The sequence below is a fragment of the Spermophilus citellus genome, assembly GCF_964194105.1.
Source record: "Spermophilus citellus genome assembly, chromosome: 2".
Classification (NCBI taxonomy): domain Eukaryota; kingdom Metazoa; phylum Chordata; class Mammalia; order Rodentia; family Sciuridae; genus Spermophilus; species Spermophilus citellus.
In genome coordinates this window covers 23803478-23829210 of record NC_138183.1, presented here as the reverse complement: position 1 = coordinate 23829210, position 25733 = coordinate 23803478, and the positions used below count along the sequence as shown (strand labels likewise).

Genomic DNA, 25733 nt, shown 5'->3' with positions numbered 1-25733 from the left:
TATCCATCATCCATGAAGGAGCTTCTGAATTTTTAGAGTTCTTGAATTTTTGTCCCAATTTTCTGCCAAATTTCTGAATTCTCATCTGATCACACTCAGTTTCATGAAGATCTTTGCCCACTCCTGTTCCTACAATTCATTGACGGAGTTAAGTCAGACCTCAGAGTCTGCCCACCACCTTGGGTTAGACTCTCTGCCCAAGGTAGCATCCTTCCCCTCTCTGAGAACCCAGGATCCTCCTCACATCAAGGCAAAGTCCTGAGAGCTCCTTCCATTTCAAGAAAAACAGCCCCTATGGTTCCCATGCAAATAATGTTTATTTCTTCATCACCAGAATCCCTCCAACAAGCCAGCTCAAGCTCTTCTGTGAATATTGCTGTCATGGCGACAACAGCAAAACTTGAAATGCAATTGCCTGAAGGTGCTTAGGGAGAGCCAATTTAATCAAAACAGGAAACCTACGGGTTTTGAGATTAGGTGGGCAGGAGATATCCAGTCACTCAATTTTGCAATGACAAGTCTTTCTATACAAAGAGGCCACCAGGCAATAGCTGATCTGCACTGTTCTGTATGTTGCTCCAACTCTTAATTCTCTGATATCCTATTCTGGCAAGTGGGAAGAGTTCTGTCCTTCACAGGGTTCTGGAACATTCTTTCCTCCTCCTCTTCCAGCTCCTGATTTGGGAAAGTCAAAAAATCGTACAGGGGTTCCAGAAAATGTTGTGTCTGATGCAGCTTTTCTGTGAATGTAGGTTGTCGATGGAATTTTCAGCTTTAGCAGCTCCCTCGGGGCGAGTGACATCTCTGTAAATACACCCATTTGTGGTTGGTTGGTGGGGGTGGGGGGTGGGAGCCTGTTGTGCTTACTCTGAATTAGACTTGCTGGGCTAGCTGCTGTACTTTGTAACCTGAAGTGTACTTTGACTGTTCTGTTTCCTTCAGATGAAAAAAAAAAAAAAAAACACAACAAAAACCGACTTCAGAAAAAAAAAACCACACACACACACTGCCAGCAACAACTGATGCTGTACTTGTAGCTTCTCTCTGTTCCTCTGTACAGTATTAATAGACAATAAACTGCCTTTTCACTGCATCTACCTCTGCGTGTCTGTGCCCTAATTCTTTTCCCTTCTCACTTGCTACGCGTGAACTCTGGGCTTGACTGTGCTGGGTGCGCCTTCAACCACTCACTAAAACCTAATGCTCAGCATGCTGCAGAATCACCTGGGGGTCCCTGGGAACAGTATGGAGGCTCAGTCTGGCCTCTGAGACTCAGACTCAGATTCCTGGGGTGGGGGGCCAGTAATCTGCATGTTTTAAGATGTTCCAGGCGATTCTGAGACATGTGACACCTGACCCATGAGTTTGGGTGCCCCTTGGTGGGACTCTTGACAGTCTGTCTGACCCAGCCTATTTCCACACTAACTAATCTCCCCACATTTCCTCTCTCCATCTCCTTTTCACCCATCTCTCTCCACACCTGTCATACCTGGTCTTTTTCCTTGCAAGTCCCAGCAGCAACCCAGACTGTGATCCCCTGGGTGAACTCAGATTGCCCCTAAGTAATAGGGTCCACCCAGTGCAGTGTTTTATACAGGCGCACCCAAAGACACGGGGACTTTGCTTCACTTGGTCACCATTGTATCCTCTTTACCTGGAACAGGGTCAGCACATTTTTTCTGTAAATAGTAAAAAAATGTTTTGGCTCTGTGGGCCAAATGATCTCTGTCACAGCTACTTAGCTCTGCCACAAAGCAGTCTTAACATAATATGTAAATGAGAGGATATGGCTATGTCCCAGTAAATTATTTACAAAGCAGGTACTAGGGCTGAATGCTCTGTGGGCTTGTAGTTACCAACTCCTGGCTTATATCAGGGCCTGGCACCTAGTAGGTGCCCAGTAAAAAGTCAAACAGTTAAGGATTGATAGAATAAACAACAGATGGGACACCACCTGCAGAGCTGTCATAGGGCATTGTATTCCTGGAGCATAACAAGTAAATGGATTCAGTTGGGGAGTTCTCTTCTGCTTGGGTTTCATGGTAAATTTTTTTGGATGTCTTTATGTCTGGAAGTTAACTTTGAAGAGGGAAACAGGAATGGTGTCTCGCAGACTGATCAAGCAGCCAGGTTGAGATTGACAAGACTTTCAACCAATACAAAGAGGAGGAAATATGAGGACATCTTGTCCTTGTGAAAAGTGCGGGAGACACCATGACTGGCTTGCCTCCAGGGGCCAAAGCATTTGGTCCAAGTGTTTGTGGAGCTGCTTTCTCTAATCCATCCCACACTGTGGGTGGCAACGCTTTTATTTTTTAAAAAAATTAAACATTATTCTCCTTGTTAATGGAAATACTCTTCAATGTGTGCACATATAAGTAAGAACCATGATAGTACATATACACCCCACAGCTCTACGGCATACCAATGGGGACAAATGTAGGAGCTTGCCCCCTGTTGTTGTGGAGTCAAAGAAAATTTAATTTATGCAAAGCCTGGAGTAAGTGGAAGTGGATGACAAATAGGTTACTTGTGATGGGAAAGTATCTGTCCCCACCAAAGATCTCACCCTTCTTGAATGTGAAGATTATCAGCTGTTCAGGTGTGGCTTAGAACGGGTCAAAAGGGAAACTATCCCGCCCGCCTTCAGGTGGTGACTGCTTTTGTGGTGCCCTGAATCTTCACCCTGTTAGGTTGACATTGCTATGACTCTGTTTTTATACATGAGAACGTTGAATCATGGAAACAGCAGGTGTAACAGGGCTAGAAATTGGTGTCGAGTCTAGGTAGGGGATGCACTTTCTACTTCTTTTCACACAGAAGGCACTATGTCATGAAAGTGGTATTGGGATGCCAGTGGGATTGGATACAGAATGATTTGGTGTCCTTTATGCAAATATTATTATTATTATTATTATTATTATTATTATTATTATTATTACACTAGTTCTTATTTCTTTACCTTCCAAAGGAAATGCTCTTAATGGCATAGCCTCCTAGAGGCTGGGAGGTGTTTCTGTGGACCCATTGCCAAGGTAATGAATGGTGAAGTTACCAGTTGTTCTTTTACCTGTTCATTAGGAGTCTTGTTGGCAGTTTTTTCTTCCTTGGTTATAAAAAAGATTCACAGAATTGCCCAAGTTCTGTGAAGTCTAGTCCAGATTCAATAAGTCTAGGGGAGACAAGGACTGGGGGTATAGTTCAGTGGTAGAGCATTTGCTTAGCAGGCTTGAGGCCCTGTGTTTGATCCCTAGCATTGGGAAAAAAAAAAAGTCTAGGAGTGGCATGTGGATCTTGGAGTAAACAGGTGGTTTGGTTGTCGATGGTGGCAATTGTCATTGTTATTATTTTGCCTGTGTCATAACAGTTAAGAAGAACAGTGTGCCTATGGCGTGCCAGCACCTTTTGAGCTAGGATCTAGTACTTTCACACAGCCACTGGTAGATGACACTGCCCCCCCCCAGCCCCCAAGACTCAGCTCTTCTGCTTCTTTCAGAGTCAAATCCTCCACTTTATTGTCAATACAGAAGAGCAAAAACCTGGCAGTTAAGTTTACAAGATCTCTAAGGGATCCTCTAGGGCAGAAGTCACACAATAGTTATCCACAGGCTCAATCTGCCTACAGTTATGTCAGTCACCTGCCGATATTTCAAACTTAATTTAAACGCATTGTCAATAATTAACAGAATTCTTATTTTAAAAGTATGGCTTACCAACTTTTCTTGATAACTCAAAAAGACTCTAGCAACAATAGTGCTGCTTTCCTAGCTGACATTTTCTGGGGCTGAAGGTGGCTGCCCCTTTGCGGGGGGTGGGGGTAGGTGGGGGGACACCGTACTCTCTATCCGCCACCATCACTTTGTCTTATCTTACTCCTGGCCAGCTCCCTGTGTTCCCATCACCTGCCTGGCCCCTGCAGGCATTTAGCGTGTGATCCTTAGTCTACAATAATCCACTCATTTCATGGCTGGATCAAACGAGTCCTACATGGACATGGGAATCACTCAGAGCAAGGTAATGGCAGAACCAGGGCCAACGTCCCCTGAACTCGCTGGAAAAATGAAGCCTGATACTGTGTTTGATTTGAATCTGCTGGTGGCACTTTTAGTTTTGAACAGGCCATAAGCAAAAAACTAGTACCAGGATCAGGTACTTTTGCTACAGAAGAACTCGCTTGATTGATGTGATAATAGATTAACATAGGCTGGTGGGCTCAGGCTTACAACTCCAGTGGGGGAAAAAATACATTTTCTACATCAGTCAGTAGCCTGGGAACGATTTTTCTCTATATTCTTTTTTTAAATTTATTTTTTATTTATATATGACAGTGGAATGCATTACAATTCTTATTACACATATGGAGCACAATCTATATTTTTTTTAGAATAAGTGAACAGTATAGTGTTCTAAGGAAATCTGTGGTATTATGTGCTTCGTGGTAAAAAGTTTCATTCCTGGGAAAATGTTATCAATGGTTGAATAGTTCTGGGGGGGCTCCATATTCCTTCTTAGTAAAAATAATAGAAGGCAAAACCCATGTGTACTTAAATGTGATCTTTCCTCCCCTTTTAATTTGTAGTCTTTTGTTGTGTTCTTGAAATCTTGTGTTCACAGAAGAGTAATATTTTGCATAATGTTCACTTCCTTCTTTTACATAGAATAATAAGTGTCGCAGTTTAATAAAAGAGAAAAACAGAGACCTTTCTTTTCAAGGTCTGTCATCAAAAACCCAATGGGATCCACTGATTTTTGTTGTTGTTGTTGTTGTTGTTGTTATTGTTGTTTGTTCTTTTTAGACATACATGGTAGTAGAGTGTATTTGGACACATTATACCTACATGGAGTATAACCTGTTCTAACTGGGAACCCGTTCTTGTGGTTGTACATGATGAGGAGTTTCACTGGGCATGTATTCATACATGAGCATGGGAAGGTTATGTCTGATTCATTCTACTGTCCTTCTTGTTCTCATCCCCTCTTCCTTGGGATCCACTGTCTGTTCTAACTTTAAAGGCTCATCAAATTCAAGATGATAATTATATTTCTCATCTTTTTTTTTTCACTTCTAAGTCATTGAGTATTGAAAACAAGAGCCACAGACCAGGGTCCTTAGGTCCATCCCAAGGACATCCCGGAGGCAGGATGAATTCTTCATCAGTGTGAATTGTCTGCACTGTTTAGAGTCAGCTAACTTAATTCCATTTCATAGATTGTTACAAGCAAAGTGTTAAGAATGGGGTCTGTTTTTCCTGGTCATAGCTCAGAGACTCAACATTCCTTAACTCGTTTTTTTCCAAACTTTTGGACTTTGGGGTATCACTTTATTTTGTCCTGTGTGTAGACTGACCTATGTATACTATTACTTAACATTTTAACCCACTTCTCTGACTTAAACTTACTTTAAAGGCAACTCTGTGCTTAAATAATATGTCATTATTATTAAATAATAATGCCATAAAAGCAACACAAAACCATTGTGAATCAGCATTATTAATTTCCAGCTGCATATGGGTGGCTGGTTGTTACCTGAGACTAGCTCTCTCATGTTAAAAGGAGGAAAGGGTTAGAGAAGGATCAGAACTATACTTCCATCTCTTTACTTTGGATGAAATGAAAGGGAATCAAAATGGCAATAACTTGGGGCTGGGGTGGTGGCTCAGCGGTAGGTAGAGCGCTCGCCTCGCACATGTGAGACCCTGGGTTCTATCCTCAGCACTACATAAAAAATAAATAAATAAATAAATGAAATAAAGGTGTTGTGTCCAACTACAACTAAAAAAAAAAAAAAAAAAAAAAAAAAAAAAAAACGGCAATAACTTTGTTGGTATGGGATTCAGTGTTATGTAACCACAGAACCCTTAAACTTAGGAAACACTACCTTACCTTCTGTATTTAAAAAAAAAAAATTCCAGTTCTTCATTTTGAAGATGAGGGTGAGAAAAGCAGAGTGACTTGCTCAAAGTGACAGGAAGAACAGAGACGGAGCCCAAATTCAGATCCTGGCCAGGGTGACTTCAGAGTCTTTCTTTGGCACCAGGTGCCTGTCACGCAGATCCTTTTATGAGGAATGAAGTGAACATATCAGCAGCAAATTTAAGCTCCAGTAAGATCCCGATCATTTAAACAAACAAAAGTAGCATCTGCTCATGTGGAAGAGCTGTCTTTGGCATAAGCAGTTTTTCACCCACAGAGTCTGATCTGATTGGGCTCCAGCTACGTGACTTGAGAGAAGTGAGTGGCAGATGTGAATTTCCAGAGAGGGGGAAGGTGACACAGGGTACAGGCACTCAGGGCCACTGGTGGGCCTCACAGCCAGCTCCACCATATGCCTGTGCCTTCTGTTCAGTATGCCAGGGGATCCAGCCAGCTGACACCTCATCACAAGACTTCTTGGTTGACTCTTTTTTTGGTGAGGGGGAGTACAGGGATGGAACTCAGGGGCACTCAACCACTGAGCCATATCCCCAGTCTATTCTGTATTTAGAGACAGGGTCTCACTGAGTTGCTTAGCGCCTTGCTTTTGCTGCGGCTGGCTTTGAACTCATGATCCTCCTGCCTCAGCCTCCCGAGCTGCGGGATTATAGGCTTGCACCACTGTGCCCAGCTTGGTTGACTTTTAAAGTGTCAGAGATTTAGTGAGCAAGCTAAACTGGCTTAACACTAGAGAATAAGCGAACCTTAATGGGAAAAGAACCAAGGACCTTTCAACCTCACTCTTCTCCCTTCCCTTCTCTCTTCGCCTTTTATTTTCTTCTGTTTTCTACTGAATGAGCCCGTTTTTCACCTGAGATGCATTCCTACCTATCTCAGTCCCCTTTTGGTTGCTATAACAAAGTACATGAGATTCAGTAGTTTATAAAGGAAAGAAGATTATTTAGCTGTCAAGTCTGGAGGTTGGAAAGCCCAGGGGCATGGCAACAGCATTGGTGAGGATGTCATAACATGACAGAAGGTGAAAGGACAAGTAGCACATGCAGAGAGGCGAACACAAGGGGCAGCCTCCCTTGATAAGAGCCCACTATAACTGGTCCAGTCCCATGAGAAAGGCATCAGTCCTTCTTAACAACCCCTTAAAAGCCACCTCCTAACCCACCACAATGCAACACATTTCAACATGAGTTCTCGGGGGGACAAACCATTTTCCAAACATGGCCCCACCTTCTAGGGTTGCTGGAGCTCTACTTGTTGCAAGAAATGAGAACATTTAGAATTAGAATCCAAACATTTCTTAAGAATATGATATGAGCCCCCTTCTACCCACCTCCCATCCCCAGAGATCCTGATTTAATTGGTGCAGGTGAAGCCAGAGGCGTTTATGACATGCTCCAGCTGACTCTAGTGGGTAGCCAGGGTTGTACGTAAAAGCACAAAAGGGACGGGGGATCCAGGCAAGAATCTGTGGCTCAGTTCTGCCAACATGGTGGGGGGCATCCCTGGGTCCTCTTGGAACTCTCATCAGCAGGTTCCAGGCAAGTTTAACAGCTGAAGCAGAGACAGGGAATTTTCCTGGACCTAAAAGAACAAGGTGGATGTTACTAGTTTTTTCAGAAGTGGCTAAAGGCAAACAGATACTCTGAGAGTGACCAGTCATTTAAGAATCAGGCCGCTGAACTGTACCAATTCTGGCTGGCGCGAATGGAACTGGAGATCCCTAGCAGGGCTGCCAGGTATGATGTTCACGTTGTATACTGCAAAATACTCTAAGGACTCCATCACACCATTTTCTATGTGAATGGCATCCTTAGAGTTGTGCAGTGCACACCACAGTGTGCTCATTTGGGCAAAGATATCCTATTAGTTCTTCAGAACAAATAGCTTAAAATCAATGAAAGCCTCCGTTTCAATCTGAGCACTGCAGCTAGGTTAAACTCACCACGTATGCCAAGTTGAGGGAGCCACTTTTAACTCTGGTGAATATCTTCCAGGGACCAATAACCAGGTCACATTCGCAGGAGCTGGACACACTCTTCCTTATTTTCTGCAGTTAAGTCTAGCGTGTATACAATACATGGTATAAGATGGACGCTTCATGTGTTAGAACTGGGATCAGGGGCCAAAATGCAAAGGGCAGGCCGAGTAGACCAACATTGCCCAGGCATGACAGGTTCACCAGGGGCCACTAACGAAGGCTGTGACCAGAGTGACCATGCTGGGGTCTCTGCTTTGCCACCCCTCCCACACTTGAGGCCAGCCTTTCCTTTTATCTATGCCTTGGAAGTTCCCCGTGATGTATAAGCAGTGCTCAGGGCACAGCAAGACCCCTTTACCCAAAGAGACCGCTTTGAAGGACTGGGCAGAATTTTGTGTGACAATCAGCCACTTCATTTCAAATCGTTTCCTTTGTTTCTTTTCCATTTTTGATCAGTTTCTTATTCTTACGGGTACTATAGGAAGAGGATCCATTAAAGCAAGAAAGCAGGATCACTCTCACACCTGGTGCTTACTAGGCAGGTAGAGACCCACAGAGGACCTGGGCTCTTGGCCTGTGCCATTCATGTGGTGCCCACTGTTGGCCTTAGAGGAGATGGCTGTTGGGTGTGTTAGTAGTTAGGATTACCACCAACCATGCACAGGAGGGAGGAGAGGGGCTTAAGGTTCCTTGCAAATGCACATTCATGCAGCGAAACCAAGAAACACACCCAGGTCTATGCAGATGCTCCCCAAGGTCTGAACCCAAGCTTGGCAGTGGCTTAGAGTTATGGTTCTAAAATCCAACTGCATTTTCCTTTGTACCTCAGCTTCTTCATGCATAGAATGGTGATGAGGGTTAACTGTTTTATAAAGAGTTTGGGACACTTCCTGATAAATGTTGGCAGAATTAAAATGTTAGGTATTAGTAGGAATCCTGATAGTGGCTTGGAGAGCCAGGAAGCAAAGCCCTTAGACTGGTCAGCAACTCTGGTCTTCGGGGCCCTCTGCCTGGTTTTGTAAATAAAGTTTTATTAGAACACAATTGCATGTATTTATTTATATGTAGTCTATAGATGCTTCATGGAATAGTCAGAAAGGAAACCATGTGGCCCAAAAAAAACCTAAAATGTTTGTTGTCTGGCACTTTACTTTTGCTTGTCCCTGGTTAAAGCATAGGTCATAGCTTTGAACCAGTGAGAACAAGAGAGGAAGGAACAAAGGCAAGAGTGGCCCCACCCTGCTCCACACAATGCTCTGTAGGTTGAAGTGCCAGTGGGTCCCAGTTTGCCTAGGACTTCCATAGTTTTAGCTCTAATACTCAAATTCACATTCCTATTTAACTATCATTTCCTAAGCACTGATTAAATGCCCTGAAATATATACAGAATGTGTTTGGTACTGGGCATTGAACCCAGGGGTGCTCTACCACTGAGCGGCACCCCAGTCTTTTTTTTTTTTTAAGAGAGAGTGGAGAGAGAGAGAGAGAGAGAATTTTTTAATATTTATTTTTTAGTTCTTGGCAGACACAACATCTTTGTTCATATGTGGTGCTGAGGATCGAACCTGGACCGCACGCATGCCAGGCGAGTGCGCTACCGCTTGAGCCACATCCCCAGCCCCACCCCAGTCTTTTTTATTTTTTATTTTGAGAAAGGGTCTTGCTGAATAGCTTAGAGCCTCACTAAGTTGCTGAGGCTGATCTTGAACTTGTGACCCTCCTGCCTCAGCCTCCTGAGTCCTGGAATTATAGGTATACACCACTGCACCCAGTTACTAAATGTTTTAATATGTTTTACATTATTTAACTTTCACAAGAAGTAGTTCTTCAAAGTTGATGGAAAGATCACCTTATTTTACATCTGAGGTCCAGAGAGATGCTTGTGCAAAATTGCAGAGCTAGGATTCACACTCTGGTGCCCTGACCTAAATCTGGAATTTCAAGACTAATCAGGGCAGACTTTTTGGAGGAGATGGATTTGCATTTGCTCTTGAAAAGTAAGTATGGTTGTCAGTGAGCAGGAAAAAGACACAGATGAGGGTATTCCTGACCAGAGGGCCCAAGGTGGCGAGCTTGGGCAGTCTCTGGTCATTTGATTTGATAGGACACAAGGAACCTGAGGGGACTCGGGGAGATGAGGCAGAAGTGGCTAGAGGCCAGGATGTGAATAGACAGGTGGTTTCTCAGTAAAAAAGTCACAAACTAAAAGTTCAAGTGTAGGTCTGTAGGCATATTATGTTTGACCTTTTCTGTAATCAAAGCTGTTTGGTTTGGTTTTCATTTGCATTTATAATCAACAATTCCTACATTTTAATCCTCTCTCTGTAAGTCAGAAGATCTAGCCACATTGATCCACATTTCCAGGAGGCTAGAATTAGCTAGAATTGAATTCAGCTGCCTCTTTTCCATGGGGCATCTACTTTCCTTGACCAGTGCTATCTTCTCTGCAGGCAAGAGGAGCTCCTGTCCTGGCCCTGTGTTTTACAGACCCTTGCACTGGTCACACCCTTTCTAATGGGGCGAGTAGTGTTTAGGTGAAAGGGATTCACCCACTCCCTGGGGCCTCCTTCCTGCTCTATGCTGTGCATCAGATACCAGAACTCAGAATTACCTGCTTGAAAAGCCCATCTCATTTCCTGGACTTACATGGGCCTCTTCCCTGTATCTGACTTCTCAGTGTATCAAGGGGAAGCAGTTTGCCTTAAAGGAAGGGTGTGTGCAGATAGAACTTTGAAGTGCAGGCTCAGGTGTCCACTGTGAGGGACAAGGCCCCTGGGGGTGCAGGACAGAGCTGGGAACCACAAGGGAAGCAGGTAACGGGTTGGAGGATCTCACTCACTGAGTCTCCATGTGAGACTCCCAGGAATCCAAGAACTGTTTGAACTTGACTTTCTGAATCAGGATGAAGTATATTTTCCAACTTAGAAGGGTCAAGTATAGTTTAATAACTTTGAGTATGATTTCCAACTTTTCAATATTAAGGCCTGCTTTATCTGGGCCTCTATTTGTGTGCTTGTTCCAAGCCCCCAAAATGTTGCAAATAGCTGCAACTCCACCCATTTTTTGCTCTCTAACATCAGAGCTGTGTCCTTCATCCACAGGACCTGCTGGTCCTTACTGGCATGGGACTTTGTGGTCCTTACTGTGAGTAATCAGTGTGATCAAAGAGGCTGAGGATTTTTATCAAAGTGGCAGGGAGAGGCAGGGAGGCTTGTGAGGAGTCATAGGTTTGAGCCAGTGAGAACAAGAGAGGAAGGGACAGAGGCAAGAGTGGCCCCACCCTGCCCCACACAGTGCTCGTAGGTTGAAGTGCCAGTGGGTCCCAGTTTTCCTGGGACTTCCATAGTTTTAGTTCTAATAGTTTGTGTCCCAAGAACCCCCTCCAGTTATGGTTGCACTGGGAAGCTTGGTTTTCCTGTCTTCCACTTAAACATCAGCCATGTTACATGGTGACCTTACTGTTCTGAGCTTGCACTGAATCAGGGGCTTTTGACCTTTGAACTTTGCTTCTGGAAGAAAACTGTACACCTATTTCTATTCCTTAACCCTAAAAAAAAAAAAAAAAAAAAAGTTCTCCTGACCAGGACAGTAACTTTCAGGCTGTAGAGTCAGGTGTATTGAAGATCCAATTAATTCTTTCAGAGGCTTATGATCCAGATTCATGCTGGAAGAGAAGAAGGTGTTCATCCCAGCACACCTTTGCTAGACACAAGGATGTCATTTCTTCATCTGTTTCTGGCCATTGTTATCACTACCAACGTTAACAGAGGCAGAGCCTCAAGTTCCAGGTAGCTACTCACCTGTTCTAGAAGTAAATGTGTATTAATAAAACCAGAGTCCTTGGAAAAATAATATTTAAGCCATAGACACATGGCCTTGGACAAGTGACTTGACTTCACCGAACCTCCTTTTCCTCATCTATGAAGTGGAACTTCAGTAGATTTGTGTTGAAAATAAAACTGGAAATGGCCTAGCATGGTGGTACCCACCTGTGATCCTAGCAGCTCCGGAGCCCAAGGCAGGAGGATCGTGAGTTCAAAGCCAACCTCAGCAACTTAGTGAGGGCCTAAGAAACTTAGTGAGACCCTGTCTCTAAATAAAATATAAAAAGGACTGGGGATGTGGCTTGATGGTTAAGCATCCCTGGGTTCATTCCTTGGTAAAAAAAAAAAAAAAAAAAAAAAAAAAAAAAAACACTGGAAATGCCTTCTGTGAAAAGAATTGAAAGCAGAGACTTGAGCAGATACTTTACACCACTGTTTATTGAAGCACTGATCCCAATACCTGAAAGGTAGGAAAAAAAAACCAATGTCAGATGTCTAGATAATAAAATGTGGTATAGTCATATGATGGACTATTATTCAGCCATAAAAGGGAATGAGATTTTGATATATGCTACAACATGGATGGACTTTGAAACAGTGTGCTAAGTAATCAGATAGGAAAGAGTCAAATATTGTATTATTCTACTTGTGTGAGATTCCTGGACTAGTCAAATTCATGGAGACAGAAAGTAGGATAGATTTAACCAGGGGCTGGGGGATGGGGAGTTATTGTTTAATGGGTATACACATAGAGTTTGGTATGATGGAAACATTCTAGAAATGAGTAGTAGGATGGACATGGTTGTACAACAGTGTGAATGTATTTAATGTTACTGAATGATACACATAAAAATAGTTGCAATGGTAAATTTTGTAAAATATAATTTACTGAAAAAAAAAAAGTCTCTCAAGTTCAGGTAGTAGCTTGTCTATCATGCACCAGGCCCTGGGTTCCATCCCCAGAACCACAACAAAACAAAAAACCTCTTGTAACACCCGGCTACTGACAATACAAAAAGCAAAAATTACTAAGGTATGCTGAAAACCAGATACAGGGCTTCTAGCTGCTTGGGAGGTCAAGGCAAAAGACCAAAAGATCACTTGAGCTGATCACTTGAGTTGAAGACCAGCCTGGGCAACAGTAGAAAACCCCATCTCAGCAGCAATAACAAAAAACAATGCTACTGTTAACTGAGTGGAGAGATGAGTTCATACTTTGAACTAAAATGGGTCAAGGAAGAATTTGCCAAGGAGCTGGCATTTGGGATGGACTTTGTAGGATGAGGAGATGAGGCGAGGAAGGAGGCAGCCCCAGGAGGAGGATGTGTGAGCACACCTCAAGGTGCGTGTGTCGTCAGGCAGACCTGCTGCTGCTGCTGTGCCCTGTGGGTTTCTGGTGGACACTAGAGGTGGGGGCCATGTTTCAAGGCACGTTGGCCTGTTTGGTTGCCAGGCAGAGCAAAGCCCTGGAGATGTGTGGGCAGGAAGGATGGCAAGAGCGGTGTTTGCAGTAAGACTAACCTGAGGCATTGTAACAAAGGAATTGAGGTGACCAGAGGCTAAACACACAGCCAGATCACTGCTGCAGGAGCCTTGGCTAAATGAGGATGGTGGCCACGATGCAAAGAAAGCAAAGGATGGAGACTGATATTAAAGGACACTTGATGCACTTCAGATTTGGGGAGATGGAAATGAGGAATCGAAATGTCTAGAAGCAGAATAGCTAAACTCTGGAGCCAGGTCCCCTGAATTGTTACCAGTTCTGTTGTTTATGACCTTGTGTGACTTTGGGTTACATTATACAACGTCTCTGTCCTCAATTTCCTCTTCTATAACATAGGATCAATGACATGACCGAACCTCTCCCACCAGGTTGTCGTGAAGGTTAAGTGAGTTAATATTTGTGAAGTACTTTAAATAGTGTTCAGCACAGGATATGTGCTTGCTATTTTTATCTATTAAATCTGGGGAGTTGGTATACTGACATTGGTTATGTTATTTTTTTTTGCATTTGAATTTTTTTAAGCATGACATGAAGATAAGGTACTTTTTCATATGCTTCTCATGCATGTGAAATACTTGGCAGTCTCGTTCAAATGCAGGTTCTTGGCTCAATAGGTCAAAGGTGGGCCCACAGTTCTGCATCCCTAACAAGTTTCCAGGTGGTTTGATGCTGCCAGGCCGTTGACCACATCCTGTCGTTGAGGAATGGAGGTCCCCGCGTTTCAGGACTGGGTGCTGTTCTTATTATCTAATGCTGCATAACAAATCATCCACACACATAGTGGCTTCAAACAAAAACAGTTGTATTCAACCCTTTATATCCATGAGTTCCACATCCACATATTCAACTAACCTTAGGTGGAAGATATTGGGGGATAATTGCATCTGTACTGATCACGCGCAGACTTTTTTTTCCTCGTCATTATTCCTTAGATAACACAATAAAAAAAACTATTTACATAACATTTACGTAGTATTAGGTATTGTATTAGTTATTAATAGTGATGATTTAAAGTACGTGGGAGAGGCAGGCACTGTGGTGCACACCTATAATCCCAGCAACTCCAGAGGCTGAGGCATAAGGATTGCAAGTTAGAGGCCAGCTTTGTCCACTTAGCGAGACCCTATCTTAAAATAAAAAATAAAATAGCTAGGATGTAGCTCAATGGTAGAACATTCCTGGATTCAATCCCAAGTACTGAAATAAATAAATAAATAAAAGTAAAATGTAGCAAAGGATGTATATAGTCTATATGCAAATATTATGCCATTTTATATAAAGAACTTAACATTTATAGATTTTGATATCTTCTGGGGATCCTAGAGCTATTCCCCCATGGATTCTTTGGGATGAGTATATTATTGTCATTGCTGTTATTATGACATCTCATAGTTCCACATGCAGTTCCTGCTCAGATCTCTCCTGAGGTGGTGGTCAGACCATAGCAGGGGGAGGAGCACCTTGAAGGCTCCCTTGTTCTCATGTCTGGCAGTTGGTGCTGGCCCTCACCTGGGACTGTCAGCTAGAACACCTAACCTTTATACCCATGGCTTCTCCATGTGGCAAGGAGCCCTTCACAGCTCAGCAGCTAGGTTCCAAGAGAAACTAGGCTTTGCCTAGCCTGGCCTCCACAGTTTCTATTTGAGAAGTGGGTCACCAAGACCACCCATATGCAAGGGAAGGGCAATTAGACTGCATGTGTTGAAAGGAGATGAGTCAGAGAACTTGCAGGTGTGTCTTAGAGCCACCACCCAGGCTGTTTCAGTGGGTCTGAGCTGTTGTGGAAGACCAGGTGGCTCTTCAACAGGCAGGGTGGGGTGTGAATATCTGGGTCTCTAGCTCCCCCACTAGGCTTTAAGGTCCATGAAAGCAGGACTCGGTCTGTCTCTGCAACAGTCTGATGTCCAGCAATGTGCTTGGCACCAAAGGAGACCCAATAAGTACTTGTTGGACTAGTGAATGAATGAAAAAGGAGATAGGACCAGTGCTCTGGGGTCTGAGAGGATGCTAGAATTTGGGTAACCTGCCCAGAACAAGCCTCTTGGTAAGAGAGACTCCTGCATTTGCTCAGAGGCCCCTGGGGCCTTCATGGTCCAGCTGGTCCAGCAGCTTTGAGCCCTCTCAGGACCCGTGACTGTGGGAGGCCTGGGTCTCAGAGGAAACCTCTCCACTTGCACAAAATGGAAAGTGAAACTGGGATTTCAGGAGAAAATGGAAAGTGACAGCGGCTAGCCTGATCACAATGAGATCTTGTTTGGAAGTGGCTCTCTCCATTTCCTGTTGATAGCCTCAACTGAGGGCAGAAGCGAGCAGAGCTCGCAGGGGCAGATTTTCTCTCAGGATTTGGAGCTAGATCAGCAACAGGAAGCCGTCAGCATTCTCCCAAGACAGAAGCCCCTCTCTTGGGTGGGCTTCTGATAGCCCTCCGTGGCAATCACTTCAGGCCCCCACCGTCCACCACTCATGTCCAGCTTCCAGCCTCCGAACTACTGGGGACTCCGTGTGATGCCTGTGTAAAGGAATTAGAGAAGGAGGCCCAGAGGCGTCCCAAGGTGATTGTCCGGGCTGACTGTGGGTTCTGCTTCACGACGCCCAGTGAGTCTGTCAGTTAGACTCAGGGACAGACTGTCTTGCCAGGGACTTCCTAGGATACCTGTCTATCAAAATGTCTACCATGGGATTTCTTCCAGGGACTGAGTGTGTGATCCCCCTATTTTCCGAGAGTGACCCAGTTCATGTGCTGTCTCTGGAACTGTGGAGTTTGACACAGGCAGAAGGATGTGGGATACCGGAGCTGAGACGGCAGTGACAGAAAGCAGCCGAGCAATAGGACTGTGAAGTGTAAGGACTTCTGATCTGACAGCTCCTCCCTGCACACTTGCAGGCACTGGGGGGGGGGGGGGGTGCACACACACACACGCACACGCCCACACACATATGTATACACATACACACATACATGCATGCACACACACCTCCCAGAAAGGCCTCTCTGAAGACGGGACACCTCAGCTGAGGGGAAGCGGGGAGGCTCAGAGTGTTCCAGGCAGAAGGAACTGTAATCGTGAGGGCCAGAGGTTGGTTTGTGGCTCCTCTGTGTTTGCTGTCTGGCTTCTGGGACTGTGAGCCTCCCTTACTTGAACCCCCGCCCCCCGCCCCGTCTAGCCTTCCAGCGCCTCTGGCCTTCTCTCTTGCTCCTAAACATCACTCACAAGGGGTAGCGGGTGCCCATCTCAGTTCATGCAGTCATGGCAAGAAATACCCCTTCATTCTCTTCGTGATCAGACTCTGAGCCCCGTGCTGCCGGCCTGGCAGGCAGTTCAAGCTCAGGTGTTTGTGGGGCTCTCCCCAGCCTCGGTTTGTGCACAGGTGCTGTGCTCTTCTTGGGCAAGGCCCACCATCACTGGTCCTTGTTGGGATGTCATTGTCCTGGCCATCACAACCCCTTCAGGGCTGGAGTGTGGGTGACTTCTGAGCCAAATCTGGGGACAGAAGCTTTGGCAGAAGCTGGGAGCCTCTGGCCTTGGCATCGGGTTCCCCCACATACCGCGGTGTTGCTCTCCCAGACTCCTCCCCCTGGGGCAGCCCAGAGCCTCCCCTGCCAGCACACCCCACCAGCAGGCAGAGCTTAATTTCAGAATTCTGGCTTTTGTAAAAGACCTGAAGGCCCACTGTCACACTCTCTCCGTCCCCAAGGCAAGGGACCACAAAACCCACCCACCTGCTAGAAATGGAGAGGAGGGAGCAATAAAGGAAGCACCACAAAGATGTTTCCTAGACCTTGCCTCTAGGGCCTGTCTGTTCCCAGGGATGCAATCCATCAGCCAGGGAACCTGAGCTCCCTGAGAACAAACCCCTCTCTGTGGTGAAGGATCAGACTGGGCTTTCTTCCTCTAAAATTTTGAATTCATCTCAACAGTGCTTCGTAAAGTGCAACAAAAAATGAATTATTAGAAAAAAATGAGACAAAAATAAGAGTACAGGTGCCCATTTTGTTGTTATTTTAGATTCAACAAACTGCTACACAGATTCCTAAACCGATTCTCTCCATTTCCTTACCCACTTCGTCACAGACCAGTAACCAGTTAGGGAGGGGCACAAATTGGTGGCCTGAACACTTTGAGGAACATTGCCTTAGAGCAGTCAGGAGGGAGGATGGACCCCTGTCACTTCTGGAAGTGTGGGGCTTAGGGCTGTGGGGACTCTTCAAGAGGTGAACATAGAAGCCGGAAGCAGGGTAGTCATTACTTGGTGAGCTGAGAAGCTAGAATTCAGCCTTCTCTTATTATAGCTGCTTACAGTGTAGAGAGACAAGTCCTGGGGAAGGGACCAGAACCATCTCTGAGCAGGATGCCTGTGACACAGTCCAGCTCTGCCACTTGGTGCCTTGTCTGAGGATGAGTGAACAGTTCTGAGCCTTAGTTTACTTGTTTTCATAGAGTCTTTGCAAAGTCTGGCTGAGTTAACAAGTGTCACATTGAGTTGTGCCTTTGGCAAATAGTAAGTACCTGCTAATATTAAAATTTCCTAGACGGGTGTGGTGGCACACACCTGTAATCCCAGCAGCTCAGGAGGCTGAGACAGGAGGAACACGAGTTCAAAGCCAGCCTCAGCAACAGTGAGGCACTAAGCAACTCAGTGAGACCCTGTCTCTAAATAAAAAATAAAATAAGGCTGGAGATCTGATTCAGTGGTCTAGTGCCCCTGAGTTCATTCCCTGGTACCCCTGACCCCCCAAAAAATATTTCCTTAGGAGGAAAGATGCACAAGGGTGGGAATTTTTACTCTGGTGTTTACTAAGTGTTTAGAATCAAGTGTAGTACATAGTAGGTGCTCAGTAAATATCTGAGAAATGAATGAATCCATCTCCTTATCCATGCTGAGCTTCAGACTTTCATGTTTATTCCGTTCTTCACTATTCTTTAACAGAGAAGGGAATGCCTCTTTGCTCTCTGGGCTAATATCCTAGTTAGTGTCCACAGTATATTTTCTAAGACTCAGGTCATTTGGAGACTTTTGTCTTCAAAACCCCATACATTCCCAAAAGACGTGACTTAAGCCAGACGTGGTGACTCACAGCTATAATCCTGGCTATTCAGGAGGCTGAGGCTGGACATTGCTAAGTTTGAGGCCAGCCTCAGCAATTTACTGAGCCCCTATCTCAAAATTGTAAAAGGGGTAGGGATGTGGTTCAGTGGTAGAGTGCCTACGGGTTCAAGCCCCAGGACTTAAATTGCCTCTCAGGTGTGAACTTCCTTGGGCAGGGTATTTTAAGACCAGGCTCAAGGCTGACTTTATATTACAGAGTATAAAAACAGATCTCCTTGGGCTGGGATTTTTCAAGTTGCGCTTCTAGGCATATGACTCACTGCATGCCTGCTGCCCCAGCAGGGCCATGTCCCCTGCCCTGAGCATGTTGTTCTTCCAAAATGTTCTTTGCAATGCCCGCCTGTTGAGATCACTCATTCTACTGAGCCAGCTTAAATGCTGAAGCCATTTTTGATACTCAGTCAGAGGTAATGTCTCTCCTTCACATCTAATAACTCTTTTCTATGGCCTCTTTGGACATGGACAACGTTGAATAGTGTGGGTGCTTCCTGCAGGACCTGGCATATAAACACAGGTTCAGTGGGTGGAAGTTGGGGTTTGGCTCCACCATGGGAAGCCAAGTGTAGGCGTCAATGAGAAAGAGAGGAAAGCCCCCTGACGGCTTCCCCAATTTCCCTTTCCTGTTAGTACCCCTTAGCCTTGGGCAGTTTGGGGTAACTTGCTGATGAGGAGGAACAGTAGCCCCAATCGGAAACACTGTGCCAGTGTAGGGTGAGGATTATTCAGTTTGGAACCAGCAGAAGGGTGGATGAACCTGGTTTGTTCATGAACATGGGCAACAGCCTGGTGCAGGGGTTAGTGCTTTGAGGCTGGCACCTCTGGCTCTGCTGCTGGCTGACTGCATGACCCTTGGTGTGCTTTGCACTTCTCAAAGCCTCTGTTTCCTCATCCGTATAGTGTGGACAGTGTTGGCAACTTCCCTACCCACCCCTGCCACTAGGTATATAGCAAAGGGGTAGCAGAGGGGCCATATGACCCACTACTGTCTACACCGAGTGCCACCAAGATAACAGCCTGCAAATTCTGGTACGGTGTTATGGGGACAGAAGGTTCATAAACATTACATCACCTTTAGGTGCCATGAGCTTTGCTATCTCACTGTATTTAGAACAAAATTGTGAGCATTAAACACGTCTAAGGGACTTAGCATACTGTTCTCTGGTAAGGACTCAATAAACATTAGCAAAAATGTTTAAATTTAACTCAATAAATTCTCAATTGAAATGAATGCTGTGTACACTGCTGTACCCTAGTAGCATCCGGTTTTTTGTTTTTGCTTTTGTTTTTTTTTTTTTAAATTCCACTTCCCTTTGATGTCACCTTGAATTCATTCTAGTAATTAAATGTCTCACCCACAAAATCATACAGGAACAGTTGATGCAAGAGAGATCTTAGTATTTATTTGTTCATCCTGCCAAGATTGACTAGATCCCTCCTTTGTGGAAGGCACTGTGTATTTGCCAGCTTTGTCTCTGGGTTGTGCTGCTGTAATGAGCATTATTGAGGAGGAAGAAAATAATTGGAAGGGGACTGGGGTATAGCTCAGTTGGTGGAGTGCTTGCCTCACATGCACAAGGTCCTGGGTTCAATCCCCAGCACCACACACAAAAAAAAAGAAAAGAAAAAAAAGAAAAGAAAAGAAGGAAGGAAGGAAGGAAGGAAGGAAGGAAGGAAGGAAGGAAGGAAGGAAGGAAGGAAAAGAAAAGAATTGGAAATAATAATATGGTCTGCCTCATGCTGTCACAAGTGCTGTCTCATAGTAACACTATGGAGTAGGTATTATTATTCTCATTTTAAAGAATGGAAAACTGAGGATTGATATGGCTAACTTGCTCAAGATAGAGCCAATAATTAGTTCAACTGCTTGGAGTGTATAAGTGGCATTGTGCTGGATGTCAGCTTCTTGCATGATGATGTTTAAGATAGGGACTGCTCCTGTTCTACTGGAATTTGTGTTAAATGAGAAGCAGATAAGTCCCACCCATGAGTGGGTTGATGCAGGGCACAGCCTCCGTCCAATGGTGGAGTATCCAGCCAAACTCAGGGCAAAAGACACGGACACATCTTGATGACATCAGAGAGGCTGAGAGCTGAAGGACAGGGGCGTATGGCTCTTGTCAAGGCCCATCCTGGTGGGGTAAGTGCCAAGGACAGTTTCCAAGTCTGAATTCTAAAGGGCACTCACAGAGGTCAGCGCAGATGGTCACGTGCCCAGCCTGTGGTAACAGGACCTGGTTGTATGGCGGGGTCCTTCCATGCCCTTCCTACTGTCTTCTCTGATCCTATCTCTGATCCTATCTTCTCTGATTCTCAGGCCTCTCCTGGGGCTTTGCCTGTGCCTTAGACACACTCAGAGCCACAGAAAAACAGACCCAGAGACTTCAGCATCAGCCTGAAAGAGAAAGAGAAACCCAGATTTGGTCCGATTTTGAGTCAGCCCAGTGTCACCGCCTTGCTTAGACTACCAGAGCACGCCACTCTAGCTTCCCCAGATGGTTTCCATTTTAATGGCATGGCCTTAATAAAAAGAAGAAGGCGAGAAACCCCCTGCCGTGGCCTGGAAAGTGGGCAATAACAAACCAGCTCTTGATGGTGGCTGCTTCTGCACCAGAGCCCAGGCCAGCCCCGGGCCTGTCTGCAGCACAGTGGATGGGGGAGGAAGCAGTTGCTTCTCAAACACAGGCAGCTTCTCAGTGAAGTGGGGCCCTAGCAAAAAAGTAGGCTCAGTGTCAAACTTTCCCTCTTGGGATACAGAAGGTACCTGAAGTGAGAGCACAGGAGCCCCACGGCAGAGTCTCTGGCCAAATATCACCTCTCTGAGGAAGTATCTTTGAAAGAGGGGAGCCTGCTTTCTGCTTGGTATGGTCACACAAATCTTTAAACATTTCAGAAGATATCACACACACACACAAAAAAAAAAAAAAAAAGAAAAAGAAAACACAGATATATGTGTACACACACTCACACACATGTATGAGAATTAGGGTTCTCCAGAAAAAAAAATCAAAACCAATAGGATAGATATAGATACATAGGAAAAGATTTATTATGAGGCATTGGCTCCTCAGTGGAGGCTGAGAAGTCCCGATGGAGGCTGAGGAAGGGCTACACATTGCTGGTCAGCTGTCCACAAGCTGTAATTCCAATCCAAGCTTAAAGGCAAGAAAATAGGGCAGTAAGTCCCAGCCCAAGTCCAGAAGTCCAAGAACAAGGAGCACTAGGAGAAATGGATATTCCAACTCAAGCAGAGATGGCAAATTGGCCCTTCCTTCTCCTCTTTGTTCTATTCCAGCTCTCCACAGGTTGGATGATGCCCACCCACATTAGTGAGGGAAGATCTGCTGTAGTCAGTCTACCTGTGCAATATCATCTCCTCGGGAACACCCAGTCAGACATATCCAGCGATGATGTTCTCTCAGCTATCTGGGAAACCCTTTGCCCAATCAAGTTGATATAGAAAGTTAACCATCACAGTATATACACATGCATGTGTGTGAATAATTTTATTACTGTTGACTTTATCTGAAAACTGCAGATGAACAGTAATGTGTTTTGAGTTTACACTCCTTTCAAAAGTTCTGTCTCAAAAAGGAGCTCATTCTTGGAGAGACCAGCAGACTGACTCAGCCCCATGCATGGGCAGGGAGCCTGCAAAATATGTGCCTGGGAGCCTCCACGACACATTCCTTGCTGACTGTGACAGAGAGTAAAACAAGGAAAGGCTACACATTGCTGGGTACCATAGGGCCTACATTTTTTTTAAGAGAGAAAGAGAGAGAGAGGGGGAGAGAGGGAGAGGGATAGAGAGAGAGAGAGAGAATGAGAATTTATTTTTTAGTTTTCGGCAGACACAACATCTTTGTTTGTATGTGGTGCTGAGGATCGAACCCGGGCTGCACGCATGCCAGGCGAGCGCGATACCGCTTGAGCCACATCCCCACCGGGCCTACGTTTTCAGGGTAGTCAAGGGGGAATGAGCAGCTGAAGCAATTGTGTACCATGCCCCATACCTCAGTAATCCAGATAAATCATATTTTAATACAACAGTTTTAAAAATTAAATTAGCAACTTACAGCCATGGACCATCCACCTATCTACCTGTATTTATAAAGTTTTACTGAAACCATTTTATATTGAAACTAAGTTTTATTGGAACCAGGTTTATTTTGCCTACATTTTATACCCAATGCAATCCTTGCTTGTCTTGCCTTAGCCTGGCCCTGTGCCAACTCATTCACTTATCATTCTTTCCTCAATCCTGCCCTCAGGAAAACAGGAAACAGAGCTAACAGTTGATAGTTTACTTTATGCCAAGCACTATTGTAAACACTGTGCAGATATTGCCTCTTTTAATCCCCCCAACAGTCCTATAGGTAAGGCATAATTATTCATCCCACTTTGCATATGAGGAAACTGAGGCATAGAAAGGTGAAGAATCTCTCCCAAGATCAAATGACTAGGAAGAGGTAGAGCCAGAGTTGATAAGCAGGTTGTTTGAGGCTTCAACAGAGGATCTCTGGAGGAAGGAATCCTCAGGTCTGGAAAACCATTGTAGAGGACATGACCTTTGAGCAGTATGTTGAAGGATGAGTAGAGGTTTGCTGAGGAGAAAGAATAAATACAGGCCACTGTAGTGTTTCAGAAGAACACATCCTTGTGGAGAGGTGACCTCTGGCTTCCCTAGGCCCAGGTGCTGCCCAGGAATCAGAACAGCAGCAAAATAATGTAAAGAACCAGCATTTATTGAGTGCTTGCTGTATTGCTAAGTGCTGAATTAAGTATTTTACACATATCATTAAATCTTTAAATCAACCTGTGATGTGGCTACTACTCTTCTTTCTGTTTTACAGGTTAAGAATTTAAGGCTCAAAGAGATTAAGTAACTTACCCACAGCCTTATAGATAATAAGCAGCTCATCTAGTGCAAATCCAGTAGGCACAGTTCATATTATAGTTCATATGAAATCCAAGAACCTAGAGCCAGAGCTGCAGGTTTAGCCAAAATACTGTGCCAGGTTTTCTCAAACTTCATAATGTATCTGAGTCACCCAGAGAACTGGTTAAAATTTAGGCCCCCGGAATCAGACATTGTGATTGTACAGGCCTGGTATGAAGCTGAGAATTTGCATTTCCAGAAGTTCCCAAGTGAGGCTAACGCTGCTGGTCCAAGAACCAGACATTGAGAGCCAGGCATGGACTCAGTCCAGTGCAGTGGTTCTCAGTGAGGGTGTTGCCCTCCAAGGCTGCACTGGGAAACAGGAGGTAGTCGATAAGCAAAGCAAATCTGGTCTCTGGTATAGAGACCAGAATCTCCCTGCTGAAGACTCTCCCACCGCACGTCTTTGTATCCCGGGTGCCCTTCTTCTCTTTGATGCCTGCATCCATTTTCTTGATCATCTAGGCTCTTATTACTTTCTGTTCACATGGACTTTAATGATTTGTCACACATGCTGGTGCTTCTGCAGAATTAGGCAACCCATGTCCCACCACCTCTGTTCCAAGCCTCACGTGGTTTCTGGATCGATGGAGACTTCATCAATGTGAGGGAGGTGCAGAATGATCATGTGTTTCCTGGTGGTTCTCTGGGCTCCTCAGAGGCCCAATTATACCAATAGTAATTTGTTCCCTGTATTAGTCAGGAGCCTTTGGGTTGCAAGTGACAAAACCCAATTTGAACTGGTCTGGAAAAATTGGGTGCTTATTGACTCACATAGCCTGACCACAGGAAGGGCCGGAGCACAGCTGGGCTGCAGACGTGACTAACCAGGGACTCCAGTGCCCCCGTGCTCTGCTCTCCATGTCCTGCCTCTTCTGATTGTCAGCATCATCTGTCAGGCAGGCCCTCCCCACCAGCTAGAGTCATGGCTACCTTCAAGTCCCACACTCCATTTTCACCTCAAAATAAGGACAAGGAAGTTGGGCACCGTGGCACATGCCTGTAATCCCAGCAACTTTGGAGGCCAAGGTAGGAGGATCACAAGTTCGAGGACAGCCTCAGCAACTTAGGGAGGCCTTAAGCAACTTAACAAACCCCTGTTTCAAAATTGGAAAAAAAAAGAAAAGAAAAGAAAAGGACCCGTGGCATAGCTCCTTGATTCAATCCCCAGTACAAAAAAAAAAAAAAAAAAAATCCTGCATACAAGAAGACACTTGACATAGTTCCTGGATTCTGCAGAAGGACTCTGAGTGGCCCGACTTGGATAATTGTCTCTCCTGGACCACAGCCCTTAGTCATTTCAGATGCCCCACCCAGATGGGTTAGGAAAGGGTTTGCAGATGTTAGCTCTCCCTCACAACAATGTTGGAATGAGTCAAGAAGCATCATCCAGAACGCAGAGGAGGAGATGCTGGGTAAAAAGCAAAGCCCCAGAGGTGAGGGAGCGAGTGAATAGTGGACACCTACCTCGTCATTGGCAAGTTCTGAGTTGGCAGCTAAAGGGGGTACAGAGGGTGGAGGAGGAAATTCCCCACCCCCACCGCCACCCCAGAGTGCATGGTCCAGAGCAGACCTACACAAGCCATAGAAGACAATGGAACTTGGCAGGAATTTCCGTGGATCACAGCAAGAGTGGTCAAACAGTTTGAGAAAAACCTGGGTTCTCATGGGCTCCTTTCTTCAACTGACTTCTGAGCTCCTACCATGTGTTAAAGAAAAAATCTGCACACAAACTTGGTGGATAGAATGCCTAAAGGTGGCATCGAACCTGGTCCCCAGTTGATCAGCTGCTCCCAAAGATGTATATGAAGTTCCCTGGGAAGGAGCGTCTACATCATAACTAGTTGCCATCCTCTCCTTCTTATGGACTCTTCCTTCACACTTCCGTGTCCCATGGCCCAAGGCGTCTCTTCATCCTTGCCAGCTCGTCTCATTGAGGATCGTTTCTCTCGCCTGTGTCCCTGTATCTCCCCACTCTGGATCCTTCAGTGGAGATTATATTCCCTTTATGTCATCTTCCTTGAATTCTCCCTGAGATTCCTTGGCCATTTTAAGGTGTGGCTTCCAGAACGTGTTAAGGAAGTGGAGCAATCACTGCAGAAGCCCCCAGGCCATTCGGCAGTGTCCGTGTGGACACACTTGACGGCATTCCTCTGACAAAGTGGTGGGCTGGCGGAGGGCGACACAGAGTGAGGACAGCAGGCTCTTGTTTTCTCTCTCCACATCCCTCTCCGCTCTGGTCCTCGTTTTGGTCAAGAGTTGAGCTGTGAGGGTGGAGGGAGGACACAGCCCTTCCTCAAGCCCCCTCCTGGGTCACAGTCTGAGGACCAGTGTAGCTTCAGGAAAAGATGTGTGGCCATGTGGGGTCCAGTCCCCTGTCTGTCTCTTATTCTCCCGAGAATGCCACTAGCCCCTGCCTCTACCTTTGCAGAAAATGTAGTAAACTGGGCC

General features: G+C 45.3%; 1 protein-coding gene across 4 annotated transcripts in view; it reads left to right on the top strand.

The window, feature by feature from the left end:
• PALM2AKAP2 (PALM2 and AKAP2 fusion) overlaps positions 1-25733 on the top strand; it is a 470283-nt gene that overhangs the window by 282710 nt on the left and 161840 nt on the right. The gene's annotated exons all lie outside the window — the stretch shown is intronic.